This window comes from Martes martes, assembly GCF_963455335.1.
Source record: "Martes martes genome assembly, chromosome: 7".
NCBI classification, from domain to species: Eukaryota; Metazoa; Chordata; class Mammalia; order Carnivora; family Mustelidae; genus Martes; species Martes martes.
In genome coordinates, this window is record NC_137894.1 from 60,357,262 (window position 1) to 60,378,496 (window position 21,235).

Below are 21,235 nucleotides of genomic sequence, written 5' to 3' on the forward strand. Positions count from 1 at the left end.
GGCCAAAGGAACAACAGTCTGGTAACTAAAGTAGAACATAATACTGTAAAATTGTTGTAAAAACATTACAGCATTAAATACAGTTTGGGGAAAAATCTCCTTAACCAACTTGATTTCTCTTGTTCTTTCTGGTCTATCCATGCATTACATATTTGAACATAAATGGAACATAACACAAGATTATATCAGTTTTGTTTTTTGTTTTTTTTTAAGGATGGGAGCATTTTTTTTTTAAGATTTTTATATATTTGACAGAGCAAGAGAGCAAATCAGAGGGAACAACAGGCAGAGGGAGAGGGAGAAGCAGGCTCCCTGCTTAGCAGGGAGCCTGATGCGGGGCTCAATTCCAGGACTCCAGGATCATGACCTGAGCTGAAGGCAGCCACTTAATCGATTGAGCCACCCAGGCGCCCGAGATTATATCAGCTTTAAAAAATTAATGTATTGTGGGGCACCCAGGTGGCTCAGTGGGTTAAGCCTCTGCCTTCGGCTCAGGTCATGATCTCAGGGTCCTGGGATCGAGCCCCACATCGGGCTCTCTGCTTGGCGGGAGCCTGCTTCTCCCACTCTCTCTGCCTGCCTCTCTGCCTACTTGTGATCTCTCTCTCTGTCAAATAAATAAATAAAATATTTAAAAAAATAAAAATAAAAAATAAAAAATTAACATATTGTAATATTTCCCTATGTTGCCTGTTCTTCCTCACTTGTAGTAATGGTTACATAACATTTTGCAAACTTGATACAGCATGTAATTATTACCTTGTTTATTGTTTCCAATTTTATGTTATAATGATACATATATAATATGTATATATTGCACACATATATACATATAATGCACACAGCTCTTTTCTTTGAAAAGATTTTACAGGAGTGGGATTACTAGGTTAAGGTTTGGACATATACTTAAAGCTTTTGATATGTTTCCAAAGAAATGAATGCCAAGCTGCCACAAGTAATTGAATTACTTTCTATTACCTTCATTCTTCTTTTTGGAATATTCTTTACAGTCATCTATTTTTTTAAATTGCCTTTAGAATCATGTTATCAGGTTCTGTATTTAAAATACTTACTAGAATATGGGGCACCCAGGTGGCTGTTGGTTAATCAACCCACTCTTGATTTCAGCTCAGGGTTGAGAGATCAAATCCTGTGTCAGGCTCCACACTCAGTGGGGAGTCTGAGATTCTCTCCTAATCCCTCTGCCCTTCCCCCACTTCCTTGTGCTCTCTCTCTAAAATAAATAAATCTTGGGGCACCTGGGTGGCTCAGTGGGTTAACCCTCTGCCTTTGGCTCAGGTTGTGATCTCAGGGTCTTGGGATGGAGCCCTGCATCAGGCTCTCTGCTCAGCAGGGAGCCTGCTTCCCACCCTCCCCCACACCTGCTACTCTGCCTACTTGTGATCTCTCAATGTCAAATAAATAAATAAAATCTTTAATAAATAAATACATCTTTAAACATAAAATACTAGAATAGATTGTGTGATTGATTGGGATTTAGAGCAAAAATTCATTGCAGAGATGCTTCAGAGAGGACTGTCTTTACAAACTGGTCTTCTTAAACTACAAACCAGGTAGTTATCCTGTTTCCTAAACACTGAGAGCAGAGTGTTTCCTAAGAAACAGAGCAGAGAGTATCCTGTTTCCTAAACACTGAGGAAGGAAGTCATTAGTGGACTGAAATTCCCTACATTCACATTATTTTGACTGAGCTTTGAGTCAATGAAAGATTCAAACTGAAGATGGCTGGAATTTTCTGGTATAGATCTGTTTAACAGCTAGCTTAGTAGAAACTTTAAATTGCAATTTAGAGATTCTTTTTCTTTTCCTCTTTTTCTTTTCACACCAAGGAGTAACGGGAGATTTACCTGTAGTTTTATGAGGTACCGCAGGCAGGTTCTTCCCAGCTCTGGGATGGAGCGGACCACAATGAGGAGCCTCCTGTCTTTTAAGATGGAGTAAGTAACTAGCCTGATAATCTTAACCTCAGGTAGAACCTGATCAAGGACTTCATCTTGAGATGCCAAGACTCAGTTTTCGTCTCTTACTCCTCAGTCTTCCAACCACTAGATTCTGACCTCTTGTCAAAATTAGGAAGACTTTGAAGGCATGGTCTTGACACTTCCCATCACCCTTTGCAGTCTATTTAAGAACTGAACCAGGTTAAGTGAATTGGTATATCCTATACCTGAATGTGGCTGCAAAAATAAGAATCAGGTAAGTTCTCTTGGCTGATGTAATAGATACAAAGCACCATTAAACACATTTTTAAGTGTTTCATTTGCAAGAAAATCTCTTACTTCCAAAAACATATACACTACTACTTTAGAAACAATTTTTTAAAAGATTTTATTTTTAAGTCAGGGCACCTGGGCGGCTCAGATTGTTTGGTGTCTGCCTTAAGCTCAGGTCATGATCTCCAGGTCCTGGGATCAAGCCCCATATTGGGCTCCCTTTTCAGTTGGGAGTCCACTTCTCCCCCTCTTTCCCTCTCCCTCTGCTTGTGCTCTCTCTGTCTCTCTTTCAAATGAATAAATAAAATCCTTTTTTAAAAAAAAAAGATTTTAACTAATCTATACACCCAACATAGGGCTTGAACCCAAAACTCCCCGCGATCAAGAGTTATGTGCTTTATCAATGAGCCAGTAAGGACACCCTCTTCAGAAACAATTTTTTTTTTTAAGAGGTGGGGGTAGGGACAGAGGGAGAGGGAGAGAATCTTAAGCCAGGCCCCACACCTAGTGCGGAGCCCAATGTGGGGTGTAGTCTCACAACCCTGAGATCATGACCCGAGTTGGCAAGAGTCAGACACTTAACCAACTGAACCACCCGAGAATTTTTTTAAACTGATTTTTAAAAAAAAAAAAATTTAAGTAATCTCTACCCCCAACGTGGGGCTTGAACTCACAACCTCAAGGTCAAGAATTTTATACTCCTATCAATGGAGCCAGACAGGCACTCCTAAGGAAGAATTTCTTAATAATTACAAAACTATTCAAATGAGGAACAGGATATCGCCAAAACTAGTGTATCCCCTAGCCCTTAGTTGCTAAAATTGCTTAAGCAAAATCTTGAAGGACCGTTTTTGTCAGGAATCTTGCAGAATTCCTAAATTACAACAGAGGTTTACCTAGATGATCTAGAATTCCTGCCTATTGTTCATAACATAATTACTAGGTTCACCATGTACATATATAACAGTATTTTACAAAAATATTTTTTATTTTGGGGGGCACCTGGGTGGCTCAGTTGGCTAAGCATCTGCCTTCAGCTCAGATCATGATCTCAGGGTCCTGGGATTGAGCCCCACGTAGGGGCTTTCTGCTCAGTGGGAGCCTGCTTCTCCTTCTCCCTCTGCCTGTCCCTCCCCCTGCTTGGGCACACTCTCTCTCTGTCAAATAAATAAATAAAATCTTTTAAAAAGTATTTTTAATTTTATTTTTTGTTTTTGTGTGACCTTGTGTTTTGTATTTGTTTTTGTTGTTAGGAACACAGGTACATCTGCTGAATTTTTAAACATGAAGGGCATGATTGTTAATGAAATTAATGAGAAACAGTCTGTATTATCCCAGGTTTATGGTTTGTTTTTGGTTCTTTCCTAGTTGCCTGTGCCCTAGGAAGACAAGCATCTATAATGGGAAGTTATTTTTAGCTAGTGTTGCACTAATCTATCAGAATGTATGGCTGGAGCTTAGTCCTAAAGATAGGACTAGGCAGTAAACCCTTCAGTTGCTGGGTAGAGGGTAAGTCTTAGGGGTCCTGAGTATAAGAGAAGGTAGAAGGGAAACTTGGGTTTAGGGAAATGGGAAGTGTGTAAGTACTTTTAATATTTTAATAACTGAACTACATATCAGTTGACCCTGCCAATATCCTGGAGTGAAGGCACTATCCTTTCCCTATTGAATTATCTTGGCATCTTGGTCAAAAATTGATCATAAATGTAAGGGTTTGTTTCTGGACTCTCAATCCTGTTCCACTGATTCTATAGGCCTATCCTCCTGAATATACTACATTGTCTCATTTACTGTAGCTTTGTAGTCAGTTATGAGTTGGGTAGTATAATTCAGACAATTATTTTTCAAGATTGGCTTAGCTGTTCTTTGTCCTTGGTATTTCCTTATATATTTCAGGATCAGCTTGTCAATTTCTAACAAACACACACACAAAAGTGCTAGGATTTTGTCAGGTATTGCATTGAATCTAACCAGTTTGAGAAATGCCATCTTAATACTGAGTATGACAAACCATGAACATGGAAAGTCTCTGTACTTTAGATCTTCATTTCTCTCAGTATATTTTATATTTTTGGTGTATACATCTTGGATTTGTTTTACTAATTTTTTTCTAAATATTTTTTTTCCTAAATATTTTTTCCTAAATAATTTTTAGGAAAATTTTTTCCTAAATATTTTTAGGAATAAATTTTTTCCTAAATATTTTATTCTTTTTGATGCTATTATGAATGCAGTTGTTAATTTCATTTTTGTTCTTAGTGTAGAGAAATAGTTGATTTTTGAATACTTACCTTGTATCCTGCAACCTCACTAAACTTAGAAATTCCAGTACTTTTGTTTTTGCTCTGTTCATGCTCCTTATGATTTTTAACAGAGGATCACATCACCTGGAAATAAAGGCAGTTTTGTTTCTTCCAATCTGGATGCCTTTTGTTTGCCTTTTTGCACTGACTACACCCTCCAGTACAATGTTGAATAGAGGTGAAGGGAGCCTGTGTCCTTGGTTAGTTTCTGATCTTAAAGGGAAAGTATGAAGGCTCACCACTAAGTATGATTTTTTTTTTTTTTTTTAAAGTAGGCTCCATGTCCAAAGCGGGGCTTGAATCACAACCCTGAGAGCAAGAGTAGCATGCCCTTCTGACTGAGCCAGGCAGGTGCCCCCATTTTAAGTGAAGGTTTTTCCCTTAGTTGCCCTTTATAATTAGCTTCTGTAAAAATAAGACTCCTTAGCTTCATCCGAGGACTTTAGGAATTGGATCTCAGGGAGATGCAGCCTTAGGAATCCATACTTCTAGGAAGCAGCTCATCTGACAGCCTTAGTGGTGTTTGAGGACCGATGTCTCTTACCTGGGAGCCACCGTGGCACCGTGTAATAGCAAGTTCTAATTACCCTACGTGCCTCTCATGGAACAATCCCTTTAGATCTCAAGAGCCCTACAGCTGAGTGTAGGAAGTAACAAAACTGTCAGTTACAACGGTTTGACGTTTGGCAGAAGGATCCTCAAGCGAAACTAATTTCCTCTCCTGTATTGACCAGAGCTGGAAACAGCGAAACAGCGGTCTGACGTTCGGGCCCTTTACAAATGGAAAACGAGTCAGACACAATCAGATACAAACTGGAGCTATTAAACTGTCTGCCTAGGTGTGGTATTATGTCCGGGGTTAAAAGCTCCCGGTCCGAGGATGAAAATATTAGCAGTATAGTTGATTTAAGGTGGCTTAAAATTGTCATGCGGCCTAGCCAGACTACCTTTCAACCAAGTGACACAGCTTCTACGCGGAAATAATTTTGTATTCCTAACAAGCGAATTACAAAAACGTTTTTCCCGTTACCTCAACCCTGGGACCAATCCTCTCCCCCCCCCCCCAAAAAAACGATCTAAAAGAGTGGGGGCAGCACTATTGACAGACGTCCATCCCAACCAGCCTACAGCGGGAAGAGAGTGCGCTTGCGCAAGTCGTTATCCAGTCAGGACTCAGCGGCAGAAGTGGGGGCGGGGCTTGTGGAAACAGCTGCCGCAGGGTTGGCGGACTCGGGAAGGAGCGAAGATGGCGGAGTGAGGCGTGCCGCTGCAAGCCGGCCGTTGGGCCGGGGGCGGCAAGGCCCCCGGAGTGTCCAGTGCTTCTGCTAGTCCGTGCGAGGTAAGCGAAGAAGGCAGGCGACGGGGAACTAGCAGGAGGTGGCGCGGCCCAGCCTGGCCGGGGGATGGGAGCGCGCGGAGCCTGCCTCTGCAGCGGGCGCGGGCCTCGGCCTGGCGCGGCTACCCTTCCGAGCTACCCAGGGCGGCCATGCAAACGTTCCGGGGTGTGTCGCACCAACACTTCGTCCTGTACCCCCCGCTGCCCTTCTTAGTGCCTTTTTGGCTGCCTTTGGGCTTTCGGTTTGTTCCCCGGTGACTGCACCCACGCGGGTGTGTATCTGCCAACCGCTGCGTCGTCCAACGGTTTATTTTTTAAGGGATACCTTTATTGATTTTATTTATATTCTTCACCTCACGGCTTCGTGTCCACTGTTTTGCCTGAGTCTCCGATATCAGTCGAGGCCTGTTGGGGCCCTGAGTAATTTGTGTCCTGGTCCGTTGACCTTGAGATTTGGTTTAACAGGTTCTCCCCCGGGATTTTCATTTGTGTGTATCGTTCACGTTCTCTTGCTACCCATCCATTCATTCCCACTCGCACCCCTCAAACTTTTAAGATCCGAGTAAGCACCTTTGTCCTTGTATGACCTGGTAATTGCTTAATGGCGCATTAATCTCGACTGACTATAGGACTCGGTAGAATTCACAGTTGTTTTCGAGAATTAAAGGAGCCGGTGTACATTTTTATTTATTATTTAGAGAGATAATGAGAAAGAGTTTGGGGAAATATTATTAGAACGTAATTTGTGTGATGTGGGGTTGCCAAATATAATACTGTCAAGTCATTTGTATTCGGTTCTTTTCTATGGGATTTTGTTTATAATGTGGATTTTTATAACTTCTCATTCGGTCTTTCAGTTAAATTCTTGGAAAATTTCCTGTTACTAGGTTTCTAAATTGACGAAGCCTATTTAGAATTGGCTTGTTAGTTGGGTCCAGTTCTACTGACATATCATAATAGGAATGAATATTTCTGGTGTGCTCTTTGCTGGTCCTTGATTTAGCAAAGCTGGAAATACCTGGTAAAGAAATAGCTTCCTTATAAATAAAATCTTTCTCTTGCTTTTGTCAGGAGTATTTTTTTCAGTTTCATCTAGAAGAAGAAAGAAAATACACAGGGCAGAGGAAAGGAACAGAACATTATTCCTTCCTACCTTACAACAGAGGGGTGTGGTCATCTATATTAAAGCAAAGGTCTGTTGAGAGAAGAGGGACCATAGCATCATCAGAGTCTTAGTGGGAACAGTGTACCATAAAAACTTGAGAACCACAGATTCAGGAGTTTGTTTTTCTTTTTTTTTTTTTTTAAGATTTTATTTATTTATTTGACAGAGATCACAAGCAGGCAGAGAGGCAGGCAGAGAGACAGAGAGGAGGAAGTAGGGTCCTTGCCAAGCAGAGAGCCCGATGGGGGACTAGATTCCAGGACCCTGAGATCATGACCTGAGCTGAAGACAGAGGCTTAATCCACTGAGCCACCCACGAGTCCCTCAAGAATTTTGACATCTTTATAAAATTAGTGCCAGTGCAGGTAGAGAGTAACTTCTGACTGTTCCTTTAGAATAGTATTTTTTTTTTTTTTTTTTTAGGATTTTATTTATTTATTTGACAGACAAAGATCACAAGTAGGCAGAGGGGGGGGGAAGCAGGCTCCCTGCTGAGCAGAGAGCCTGATGGCAGGGCTCCATCCCAGGACCCCGGGGACCGTGACCTGAGCTGAAGGCAGAGGCTTTAACCCATTGAGCCACCCAGGCGCCCCTGAATAGTTTTTGATAATGTTTTTTTTATTTTTTTAAAAGATTGTTATTTATTTATTTATTTGAGAGAGAGAAAGCACGGGGGTGGGGGGTGGAGGCAGACTCCCTGCTGAGCAGAGAGCCTGATGAGGGGCTTAATCCCAGGACTCTGGGATCATGAGCGGAAGGCAGACACTTAACCAACTGAGCCACCCAGGCGCCCCGATAATGATTTTTTTTTAAAGATTTATTTTAACGAGAGAGAGAGCACAGGTGTGGGGGGGGCAGAGGGAGAGAATCTTTCAGGCAGACACTGAGACACACACACACACACACATACTGGGTTGAGATCAGAGTCCTACTAGGGCTGGATCACACACATACCCCACCCACCCACACACACACCGGGTTGAGATCAGAGTCCTACTGGGACTGGATCCCAAGACCCATGAGATCATGATCTGAGGGGAAACCAAGAATTGGACACTTAAATGACTGAGCCACCCAGGCACCCCATAGTGATGTTTTTAAAAAATAACTTCGTTCAGGGCGCCTGGGTGGCTCAGTGGGTTAAAGCCTCTGCCTTCAGCTCAGGTCATGATCCCAGGGTCCTGGAATCGAGCCCTGCATGGGGCTCTCTGCTCCACGGGGAGCCTGCTTCCCTTCCTCTCTCTCTGCCTGCCTCTCTGCCTACTTGTGATCTCTCTCTGTCAAACAAATAAATAAAATCTTTAAAAAAAATAATAATAACTTCATTCATTTGAAATAGTTTTCTATGGAGAAGCATATAAGACAAGTGAGGACTGTATTCTTACCGTAATGTTGTTTTTATTTTTCCTTATCACAGGAAGAACATTTCTTTGGCTTCCAGGTGCTTTTATATTCATCTTAAGAAGAAAGCAAAAATCTGAACTCAGGATTTGGTAAGTGAGTAATAGGGGCTGATGCTTCCAGATACTGTTCAAGCAGCTTGAAAAATAACTAGATGGAAGTAGAACAGTAAGCTTCAACAGAAGATGAACATCAAAAATGACCAGAAATTGTTTTTAAGGTTTTATTTATTTGAGAGAGAGAGAAAGAGCAAGCACGAGAAGGGGGCAGAGGGAAAGGGAGAAGCAGGCTCCCTGCTTACATGGGACTCTGTCCCAGGACCCTGGGATCATGACCTGAGCCGAAGGCAGCCGCTTCACCAACTGAACCCCCCAGGTGTCCCATGACTAGAAATTATTTACATCTAAGCAAAATCTTACGTTTTCAACAAAAAGAGTGTATCAAGTATTTTTAAAAAAACTTGATCATTTGCCCAAACCAGTAATTAAATCTGTAATGGTACAGATTTTTTTTTTTTTGTAATGGTACAGATTTAATTAGATTCATGATCAAATGATAAAATATAAATGCTACTAGGCAAATTTTAGAATATATTCACTTGTTTTAATTATAGATAAATATTGATATTTTAATCTTTAATTTCTAAAGCTTTCCAGTACACCTTTAATATTCCTAGGTTTTAGTCTATTCTATGCCAAGTGTTGCTATTTTCTGAATTTACCACAGATGTAAGTATGCTCCGTTGCTCAAAGAGCAAGAGATAATACGTGCTTTAATAATTGACAGTAACCTTATTTGTAAAATAGGGTTCATACTTACTATATTAGTTTCCTAGAACTGCTGTAACAAACTGGGTGACTTAGAACAACAGAAATATATTGTCTCACAGCTTTGGAGATCAAACATCCAAAATCAAGGTGTTTGCAGGGCCATATTCCCTTTGAAGGTACTAGGGAAGGTTGTGTTTCAGGCCATTTTTCTAACTTTTGTTAGTTCCTTGGCTTGTAGCAGCATGACTCCAGTCTTCACATGGCATTCTCCCAGTGTGTGTGTGTCTGTGTCCTAAGTTCTCTTTTATGAGAACACCAGTCATGTTAGATTAGGGACCCACCTGCTCCAGTATGACCTCATTTTAACTAATTATATCTGCAATGACTCTATTAACTCTAATTCCACATAAGGTCACATTTTGAGGTACTAGGGATTAGGACCTCAGTTTATGAATTTGGGGAGGACATAGTTCAGCTCATAACATCTGCTTAGTCATATACATTGATTATATTACATGGAAATCATTCAGTGTACAGCTGCTTTAAGGATTAAAATATTTCATAACACAGAGGTACTTAAGAATAGTCAAAATCAGGGCGCCTGGGTGGTTCAGTGGGTTAAGCCTCTGCCTTCGGCTCAGGTTGTGGTCTCAGGGTCCTGGGATCAAGCCCCACATCAGGCTCTCTGCTCAGCAGGGAGCCTGCTTTCCCCTCTCTCTCTGCCTGCTGCTCTGCCTACTTGTGATCTCTCTCTGTGTCAAATAAATAAATAAAATCATCAAAAAAAAAAAAGAATAGTCAAAATCATAAAGACAAAAAGTAGGATGGTGATTACTAGGGGCTTCAGGAAGGGGATATTGGTAGTTACTATTTAATGGGGGCAGAGTTTCAGTTTTGCAAATGAAAAAAGTTCTAGAGGTAGAAGGTGGTGATACTTGCACAACAGTATGAATGAACTCAATACCACTGAACTGAACACTTAAAAAGGGTGAAGATGATAAATTTTTTATTATGTGTATTTTACCACAATAAAAACAAATTTTAAGAAAAGGTAAGTAAAAAATTCCAACTATACAGACAGTCCCTGATTAATGATGGTTTGCCTTAATGATTTTTTTTTTAAGATTTTATTTATTTATTTGACAGACAGAGATCACAAGCAGGCAGAGAGGCAGGCAGAGAGAGAGAAGGAAGCAGGCTCCCCGCTGAGCAGAGAGCCTGACGAGGGACTCGATCCCAGAACCCCGAGATCATGACCTGAGCCGAAGGCAAAGGCTTAACCCAGGCGCCCCATATTTCAGCTTTTAAAGTTTCATCTTTTCCCTGGATAGCAGTATGTGGTGTGATGCTTTTGTGGTGCTGGACACTGGCAGCAAGCCACAGCTATAAGTCAGCCATGTGATCCACGAGGGTAAACAGTCAGTACACATACAGCTGTTTCTTACTTTCAGTACAGTATTCAATAAATTATATGAGATATGCAGTAATTTATTATAAAATAGGCTTTGGATTAGATTATTTTGCTCAACTGTAGGCTGATGTAGTATTCTAACACATTTAAGGTATAAGCTATGAGGTTTGTAAGTTAGGTGAATTTTTATTTTATTTTATTTATTTATTTGTCAGAGAGAGTGAGAACAAGCAGAGGGAGTGGCAGGCAGAAGAAGACGCAGACTTCCCTGCTAAGTAGAAAGCCTGATATGGGACTTGATCCCAGGACCCTGGGATCGTGACCGGAGCTGAAGGCAGACACTTCACCAGCTGGGCTACCCAGGCGCCCCTAAGTTAGTTGTATTAAATGCATTTTTGACTTAGGATATATTTTCAACTTAGGATGGGTTTTCCAGATCATAAGGAAGATCTGTATTATGATATAGAAAAGGAAAGGAATAAAGAAAAGGAATAAAGGAAAAAGAATAAAAACTGCTGGGACAAATTCAGGTGCTAGAGTCTTTATCAGTATGCCTTTAGAACAGAGGCTTTGTTACTTGAATTTAGAACCTTAATGAAATCCAGGTAGATGGAGGGCCTCTGGGTGGTGCAGTTGGTTAACTATCCAACTCTTGGTTTCAGTTTTGGCTCAGGTCCTGATCTCAGGGTCCTGAGATTGAGCCCCACAGTGGGCATTGTGACGACTGAGATTCTCTCTCTTCCTCCTCCTAGTGTGTGCCATGTGTACACAGACTCTCTCTCAAATAAATAAATCTTTTTAAAAATAAATAAATCCAGGTAGATAGTAATAGAAACTTGACATTGGTATAGGACAGTATTGGTAACAATCTTTTTTTTAAACCTTTTTTTTTTTTTTTAAGATTTCATCCATTTATTTGACAGGCAGACAATCACAAGTAGGCAGAGAGGCAGGCAGAGAGAGAGGAGGAAGCAGGCTCCCCGCTGAGCAGAGAGCCCGATGTGGGGCTCGATCCGAGGACCCCGGGATCATGACCTGAGCCGAAGGCAGAGGCTTTAACCCACTGAGCCACCCAGGCGCCCCGGTAACAATCTTAAGTATCTATCTGCAGGGAACTGTTGTGAATAAATTTAGGTGCTTCTGTATTTAAAGGGTATCTTTGGGACACTTGGGTCACTGAGTGGGTTAAGCATCCGCCTTCGGCTCAGGGCATGATCCCAGGGTCCTGGGATTGAGTCCATGTTTGCCTCCCTGCTCAGTGGGGAGTCTGCTTCTCTCTCCCCCTCTGCCTCTCCCCCTACTCACACTTTCTCGCTTGCTGTCTCTCAAATAAATAAATAAAATCTTTTTTTTTTTTAAGGTAGCTTTAATTCTATTACGGAATGATCACTAATATAATTAATAAAGGGAAAAGCAAGGTGTAGAACATAGTGTATAGTATACTTTCATTTGTAGGGAGAAAATAAATCTACTTACACAGATGCTATATAGCCATAGAATATCTAAAAGGATATGGAATTGGGTGATAGGCAGTAAGGAGCGCAGGTGATGTGATGAGCATTGGGTGTTATATGCAACTGATGAATTATTGGACTCTACGTCTTAAACTAATGATGTATTATATGTTGGCTAATTTAATTGAAATAAAAGTAAATAAATAAAGGATATGGAAGAAACATTGTATATCCTATTGTACCTTTTCTTTTTATGTGCTTTATACCTATTCAAGTAAATAATTTTAAAATTTTCAAAGAAAGGAAGCACTCAGTAAATGTTGAATGCCTGAGAAGTTACATTTTTGCTCAGGCAGAGATTTTACATTAGTAGAGCTATCCATATCTGGGGGCAGAAGCTCCAGCAGGCCCAGCACTATTTTAATGAGACACTTAAAAACTTAACTGGAATGATAAGGATATCCATTGTGTTTTATAAAATGTGTTCTGAATTTACATAGCAAAGTAAGAAAGGAGAATTTTTATTTTTTAAGAAAGGAGTAATTAACTTCCATGACTTACCATTCTTTCTGTTCTGAGAGGAAGCAAAGTGTATTAGTTATTTAATGATGCATAACAGATTACCCAAAAGTTAGTGGATTAAAGCAATAGTAAGCAACTATTATCTGTTTCAGTTTATGTGGGTGGGAAGTTACAGAGCAGTTTAACACTGGGGCTTTCTGGCTTGGGTTCTCTTCTAAGTTTGCAGTCAAGATACTGACTGGCTGGGATGGCAGTTACCCAATTCCATGATGGCTCCTTCACGTGGCTGATAAATTCATGGCTAGTGGTGGAAAGCCTCTGTTCCTGCCAATGTCAGCCTCTTCCAAGGCTGCTTGGATGTCCTCATGATACAGCAGCTGGCGTCTCCCAGAATAAACATTCCAAGAGAACAGTGAGAAGTCACAGCCCCATCTATGACCTTGTCTCAGAAGTCACTCATCATCACTTCCTCCTCATTCAGTTGGTCACTCTTTTGACACCAACTAGTGTATTGCAATATAGTTCTGACACTAAGCATCCAGAGTTAATGCAGACCCCACAAGTCATAGGCCCTGTTCACAACAAGACTGCCCTCCCTTTAATCTTTGTGGGTTTTGTGGTGGTGGTGGTAGTTTTTGTTGTTGTTGTTTTTAAGTAGGCTCCATGCCCAACATAATGCTTGAACTCATGACTCTGAGATTAAGAGTCGCATGCTCTATGGACTGAGACAGCCAGGAGCCCCAAGACTGCCCTCACTTTAAAGATTTTATTTATTTGACAGATAGAGATCACAAGTAGGCAGACAGGCAGGCAGAGGCGGGGGTGGGGGAAGCAGGCTCCCTGCCGAGCAGAGAGCCCGATGCGGGGCTCGATCCCAGGACCCTGGGATCATGACCCAAGCTGAAGGCAGAGGCTTTAACCCACTGAGCCACCCAGGTGCCCCTAGACTGCCCTCACTTTAGAAGACAGCCACACTTAGGAGGATTCCCAGGCCTCCTGCACTTCTGATCAACTGGCTGCAAATTTAGGGGTTCTCGGGGCGCCTGGGTGGCTCAGTGGGTTAAGGCCTCTGCTTTCGGCTCAGGTCGTGATCTCAGGGTCCTGGGATCAAGCCCCACATCAGGCTCTCTGCTCTGCAGGGAGCCTGCTTCCTCCTCTCTCTCTGCCTGCCTCTCTGCCTACTTGTGATCTCTGTCTGTCAAATAAATAAATAAAATAAATCTTTAAAAAAAAAAAAAAGGCAGTGCCTTTGAAAATATTTAAAAAAAAATTTAGGGGTTCTCACAACCCTGGTAGAACTGAATTTTGGTTTCATTTGTTTTCTCTGTTTTTCTTTTCTCTCTATTATTTATGTCTGCTCTGATACCCTGATACTTACTTTTTCCTTTGTTCTGGCTAGCTTTGGGTTTAGTTTATTCTTTAGTTCCTTAAGATATAAAGTTAGGTTGCTGATTTGAGATCTTCTTTTTTATTGTAAGCATTTTTAGCTATAAATTTCCCTCTTAGCACTGCTTTATTGCATCCCATAAGTTTTGGTTTGTTGTGTTGTTTTCATTTATCTCAAGGTATTTTCTAATTCCCCTTGTCATTTTTCTCTTTGACCCATTAATTGTTTAGGACTCTTGTTTAATTTCTTCTGGCTCATTTACTGTGAATTCCAAGGATTTAGAGTTTCCCTCCCAGGATAAAGGCCAAATTCTTTATCATACCCTGATTCATTGTTAGAGGAGACTACAGGAGGATGTGAATACAAGGAGGCCTGGGCATTCTCCTAAGTGTGGCTGTCTTCTAATGTGAGGGCAGTCATGGGGCTCCTGGCTGTCTCAGTCCATAGAGCATGCAACTCAACAATAACTGGGGCCCGTCTTGGAAGCTGACTATACCTAGAGTCATTTGAGGCAGGTCTGGTTAGCCCAAGTAGTACATTAAAAATTCTGATTTCCCTTTTTTTCCTCCCAGTAAGTCAAATTTTCTAATACAAAGTTACTTTATTTGTATAATCAACAGCACTAAACAAGTGACCTCAAAGACCCAAAAGTGCCATATGTAAGTCATCAACTTCATAGGGATATATTTGAAGATTTTGTAGATCAGTGTGTATAGTTTTGGTTTCATCACTTAACTTTAGAACCTATTTACATTTTAACTCTTGTTGGCTAAATGTATTTAACAGCCCTGCTCTTCATTCATTTATTCAGCAAATTTTTATCAAGTAGTTATGTGGGTCACATGCTAGTCTGGGTGCTTGGGATTCATTGGTGAACAAAACACTTTCCTTCCTGATGACACTTACATGTTATGTTACGTTACATTATGTTACGTTATGTTATTTATTAAAGATTTTATTTTTAAGTGATCTCTACACCCAGCATGATGCTCAGACTCATAACCCTGAGATCAAGAGTTGCATGCTTCACTGACTGTGCCAGCCAGGCACCCCTGGAGCTTATATTTTAGGTAACACAGTAAATGAGAAACATAATAAATACCTTATGAAGTAGGTTAGATAGTGTTACATGCCATGGATAAAAGGAAAAATAGATAGGGTAAAGGGGAATGGTAGAAGTGTGTCTGTGGGTGGGATTGAGGGACAGTATAATCTTAAACAGGGCTCAAAGTAGGCTTTACTGAGAAAATGACATATAAGTTAAGACTTGAGGTGAGGGAACTAGCTATGTGGATACCTGGGGAAGGGTCCTCACAAAGGGAATATTCAGTACAAAGGTTATGAGGTTGGAGAATGCCTGGCATTCTAGGAAGAGCAAGGAGTCCACAATGTGGTTAGAGCACATGTTGGAGGAGGAGATAGAGTTGGGGTCAGAAAAGATATGGTGGAAGGTGGTGTAGATCTTAGGGAGAATTGCAGGTCGTGGTCAGAACTATGGCTTTCGTACTAAGCTATTACTATTCATTCACTTTTCAATAGGTTCTACAGTTTGTGATCCATATTTGTGTTTAGAGTGAATAAAATTGAACAGTGACTGAGTGAATGTGAAACTGGTTATTTGGGTTTTTTTGTTTGTTTGTTTTTAAGATTTTATTTATTTATTTGAGAGAGGGAGAAGCAGTCTCCCCACTTAGCAGGGAGCTCAAAGCAGGACTTGATCCCAGCACCCTGGGATCATGAGCTGAGCCAAAGGCAGACGCTTAACCAACTTAGTCACCCAGGCACCTGAAATTGGGCCTTTTGGAGAGAAAACAGGCTTATGATATTCTAGCATTATTGCCTAATATGAAGATATAGATTGGGGGGAAGGTGGGGTTTATATATGATGAATGTATACATTTTTATTAGTAGGTATTGTTGAAGGAATTTGTTTATAAGATAGTTTAAACAGGTTCCCTTTTAGGAAAAGGTGCTCTTTCGTGCTTATTTGGTTTACATAGAATTCTTTTAGCATATTTCCTCCTGGAAGGAACTAGTGTGTATCTTCTTTCCCCCTCAACATTACTGCAAGTTATCTTGCCATTAGAATTGAACTGCAAGGGGGTACCTGGGTGGCTCAGTCCGTCAAGCAGCTACCTTCAGCTCAGGTCATGATTCCAGGATCCTCCTCAGCAGGGAGCCTGCTTCTCTCTCTCCCTCTGCTGCTCCCCCTGCTTGTGCTCTCTTGCTCTTCCTCTCTCAAATAAATAAAATCCTAAAAAAAAAAAAAAAATAATTGAATTGCAGAACAGTCTAATGGCTGGTGCAAGCTTTGAATTGGCCTGAGTAAGGTTCTATAATGAAACAGCTCTATTGCCCATGGTGTTTCTAAAGGCCCTTCTGTGGATCTTCTCTATTTTTTTACTCTTAACTTCTGTTGCTTTTGCAACAAGTGCAAATTCTGTGATTCTCTCTTTTTTTTTTTTTTAAAGATTTTATTTATCTATTTGACAGACAGAGATTACAAGTAGAGAGGAAGGGAAGCAGGCTCCCGGCTGAGCAGAGAGCCTGATGCGGGGCACGATCCCCTGACCCTGGGCTCAATCCCCCGACCCTGGGATCATGATCTGAGCCGAAGGCAGAGGTCCTAACCCACTGCACCACCCAGGCGCCCCTCAGATTCTGATTCTCTTCCTCCTGATTTGATTCTGAATTAGTTTACATTTGCCTTTACTTTAATTCAAGTATAGTTTACATAGTGTTATATTAGTTTCAGATATACAGTAGAGTGATTCAGCAATTCCATACATTACCCGGTGCTTATCACCATTATCCTCCTTAATCCCCATCACTTATTTCACCCATCCTGCCACCCACTTCTCCTCTGGTAAGCATCAGTTTGTTCTCTGTAGTTAAGAGTCTGCTTCTTGGTTTCTCTTTTTCCTTTGCTCATCTTTTTGTTTCTTAAATTCCACATATGAGTGAAATCATAATGTATTTGTCTTTCTCTGATTTATTTCACTTAGCATTATACTCTTTAGCTCCATCCATGTTGCAGGTGGCAAGATTTCGTTCTTTTTGGCTTGTTCAGCTTTTTGGCCTTTTGACTTTCATTCAGCTTATGGCTGAATAATATTCCATTGTGTGTATATATATATACCATATCTTTATCCATTCTTCCATCAGTGAACACTTCGGCTGCTTCCTACTTGGGCTATTGTATATAATGTTGCTGTGCTATAAACATAGGGGTGCATGTGTCCCTTTGAATTAGTGTTTTTGTATTTTATGGGTAGATATCTAGTAGTGCAGTTACTGGATTGCAGGGTAGTTTCATTTTTAACTTCTGAGGAACCTCCATACTGTTTTCCACAGTGGCTGTACCAGTTTGCATTCCTACCGACGGTGTAAGAAGGTTCCCTTTTCTCCAAATCCTTGCCAATACTTGTTTCTTATGTTTTTTATTTTAGTCATTCTGACAGATGTAAAGTGATACCTCATTGTAGTTTTGATTTTCATTTCCCTGATGATGAGTGATGTTAAGCATCTTTTCATGTGTCTTTTGGCCGTCTGTATGTCATCTTTGGAGAAATGTCTGTTCATGTCTTCTGCCCGTTTTTTAATTGGATTTTGGGGTTTTTGGTGTTGAGTTGTATCAGTTCCTTATGTATTTTGGATACTAACCCTTTATTGGGTATGTCATTTGTAAAAAATATATTCTCCCATTCAGTAGGTTGCCTTTTAGTTTTGTTAATTGTTTCCTTTACTGTACAGAAGCTTTTTGTTTAGTATAGTCCCAATAACTTATTTTTGCTTTTATTTCCCTTGCTGTAGGAGACTTATCTAGAAAAATGTTACTATGGCTGATGTCAGAGACATTACTGCCTGTGATCTCTTCTAGGATTTTTATGGTTTCGGTTCTCACATTAGGTCTTTAATACATTTGAGTTTACTTTTGTTTATAGTGTAAGGTTTCATTCTTTTGCATGTAGCTATCCTGTTTTCCCGACACCATTTATTGAAGAGACCATCTTTTTCTCATTGGACAGTCTTTCCTGCTTTGCTGAAGATTAATTGACTGTATAATTGTGGGTTTATTTCTGGATTTTCTCTTCTGTTCTATTGACTTATGTGTCTTTTTTGGTGCCAGTACCATACTGTTGATTACTGCAGCTTTGTGATACTCTTTTTTTAAAGATTTATATATTTGAGAGAGAGAGTGCATGTGAGCATGTTGAGGGGCAGAGGGAGAGAGAGAATTTCAAGTAGAATCAGTGCTGAGCCCGACATAGGGCTCTGTCTTACAACCCTGAGATCATGACTGGAGCTGAAATCGAGTCAGATGCCTTAACTGAGCCACCCTGGAACCCTTGGACATGTGTATCTCTTATTTTATAACACAAATTTTTACATAAATCTAACTTTTTTGTATTGTGCTTATATATTTTTTCTGACTATTGCTTTTCTGATGACAATACTGAATTTGGTGTTATGGTTGGACATTTTCTTTTAGGCAGTGTGTATCTAAAATATATCTAAAATATCTTATCTTTCTATGTGTTTTTAAATATCATCTTTAAAAGTGAGCTCATGCAGAAGTACTTGTCTTAACCTCCCTGTTTTTAATTTATTTTTTATTTCCAGGTATTCTGTGTTATCTCCTTGAGTAGGTAGTCCTTTTATCCAGCCACTTGCCCTATTCTTGAAATGTGGATATCTCTTCTCTGCATGTTTTACCTCCATGTTTTGGATTGGAAAAGACTGCTTTTCTTTTTGTTCCTTTTCTCAGATTCAACATTGAGAGGCTCCTAGGATGCAGTTGTCTTGCCAAGTTCTCCAGAAAGAAAGAAGCAACTGACACGCATGTTCTGCTTTTTGCTTGATTACAAAGAAATTATTTTGGAAGCTGAAGCTGATGTTTAATTTGAAACAGGTGCTTAGATGCTGGTGTATGTTAATACTTTACCTTTTGTTCCAAACAAGAAGACTAAATACATAGCAAGTATGGATGGTTTCAGGGTTTTTTTTTGTTGGTTGGTTTTTGTGGGTTTTTTTTTAAATGTCTTCCATTTTCAGCCACTGTCATAAGCACAGTCGAATCTGCAAGGAGTAAATTCCAAATATGTGTTCTAATATGAAATGAAAGAGATGCTTAAAAACTACAAATATTAAATATTTAAATCGTGACTCATCCTTTGAAGTACATTTGCTGGAAAAGAACAAAACCCAGTTTTGCAATAAAACCTTTGATGTGATAAAGAAGCATAAAGACAAAATGATTCAAGGTTAACAGAGTCTGTCAAATATACGTTTACATGTGCAAATCTACATTTTGGATGAGAAGAGGGATTTTTCTCCTAGAGAAGGAAGCTGTTGCTCGCTTCTGTCTCAGAAGTCTTTGGACATTTCGTGTTTTTAAATGATTTTTCACTTTTCTAAGGAAGGACCACATTGTACATTTGCTAACCTTATGAATGCATGGTTGAGTTTACTGAAAGTTCGGAAAAGGAAACAAAACAGCTTCAAGTCCAGTGATGGAACCCTGTTCACTTCCCTCAGATGAGAGGCTCCTATATTGCAAATTACTCCATTCTTTTTTGTGGATTCTTACATAGCACTTGAGACATGGAAACATGCTGCTAAGCAGGAACAAGTGTGGCTTAAGTGGTTTTTCTGTTCAGAAAATATGGTGGATCCTCTGGTATGACCTGCCTTCAACTTTGGGCATGGAGGAATGGGGAACAAGAACATTTCCAGAGAATTCCTTTCTCCTGAGAAAAAGAAGCAAAAATGCCTTATGCAGCAACATCTGACTTTATGGCATCTTACATTCTGTAGCTCCTGTTTTCTAAAAACATAAATAGCTTTGTTCCTTTGACCCAAGATGGGTACTCAGATGTTTGGTTTATTTTTTTAGGTGAGATGTAATGTTAGGCTGTAAAGGCTGGGACTCAGGTAACATTCCCCAGTTGGAACTGAACTTACTCATCAGAGAATGGACTTCAGTAGCAATGTTCCCAAATTTGTGGTTGATTTAGAAGAAATTCGGGGTCTGGAAAACACCTCAAACAAGAAAAATAGTTCAATAAAAATACGGATCTTCCTCTTCTCTGTAAAGCTTACACCATGTGATGAACAGACTGTAATGTAAAGCTATTCTTGCTTCCACATCAACAGAGGACCACTGTATGAATTGTCAGCTCTTTACATAAGAAGAGGGAAACTGAGTCTTTGTGAGAAAAAATTTGAAACTTCTTAGATGCAATTAAGAACAAATTGCCTTAGGTCATAATCTGTGATTTAGGGAATTTGCCTAGGGTCACTCATGCTGTGATACTAAAAACTTAGGGCAAATTTACCCTAAAAAATTTAGCAGTGACAGAAATGGCCAAAAGTGCTAATTCTTGAGCACTTTTAGTGATTAAATTGGTCAACCTATATGAATTGGCATAAGAAAGCTTTTTAGTAAAAATAATTACATAATATAGATAAATTTCCTTTGAAGGCAAATAACTGAGTGGTACAGCATAGAAATAACTTTGGATAAAGGTAACTTAAATGTTTCTCTAAGTAACTTCTCAGTCAACTTCTTGAGATTTGCTTTTACTATTTTGGAATTGTTAAAGACAGAAAGGAACTTCCATACATGAGTCCCATTGGTATGTTGAGAATTTATATCTTTAGTTGTCTGTTACCCATCTTCCCCATGTCCTTTTTGCAGTGTTTTGGGTAAGATCATTTGGCAGGGGATAGGAACTTTATACTGTCAGCTCCAGTGAAACCATCTCTGTTCCATTTGTTTGAGTATATATCAGACTCATCTTCTCCAGTTGCTTTGTATTCTTTATTTCACAGCTAAAACCACTGTTGAATGCTCTCATTCAAGTTGTTCTTTGCATCTTTAGTGGTTGTCACCAGAAAGCATCTAACAAAATGGGTCTATGCCAGTTGTACTAGCCCAGTGTTTACTTAATATGCTTACATTTCCCCCTTGGACTGTTTTGTTCCCTTCTTGATGGGAAAAGCTGTAATTTTAGGCAGGACTACACCTTGATCAGTAGCTGTGCCTGCCTACTTCCCTTTCCTCATCCATGTCAGCTGGCAGTTTTTCTTTTAAAAAGTTAAAAACGGGATATGTGCAATAGAAATATATATATATGTATATTTTAATACTTGTGGACAAATGTTACAAGTTGTTTAAGAACAACAAAATCACCAATGTCTTCCATTTTGAGATGTGTATAGTTTTGTAAGCATTAGTGCTTGGTAGCAT

The 21,235-nt window shown here is 40.0% G+C and overlaps 1 protein-coding gene across 1 annotated transcript in view; it reads left to right on the forward strand.

Annotated features, from left to right (window-relative positions):
* The first annotated feature begins 5,754 nt into the window (after positions 1-5,754).
* NUSAP1 (nucleolar and spindle associated protein 1) overlaps positions 5,755-21,235 on the forward strand; it is a 72,733-nt gene continuing 57,252 nt past the window's right edge. Inside the window, exons 1-2 of the mRNA XM_080807452.1 lie at positions 5,755-5,876; positions 8,456-8,531. The gene's annotated coding sequence lies outside the window, so the exon portion shown is untranslated. The remainder of the gene's footprint in view (positions 5,877-8,455; positions 8,532-21,235) is intronic.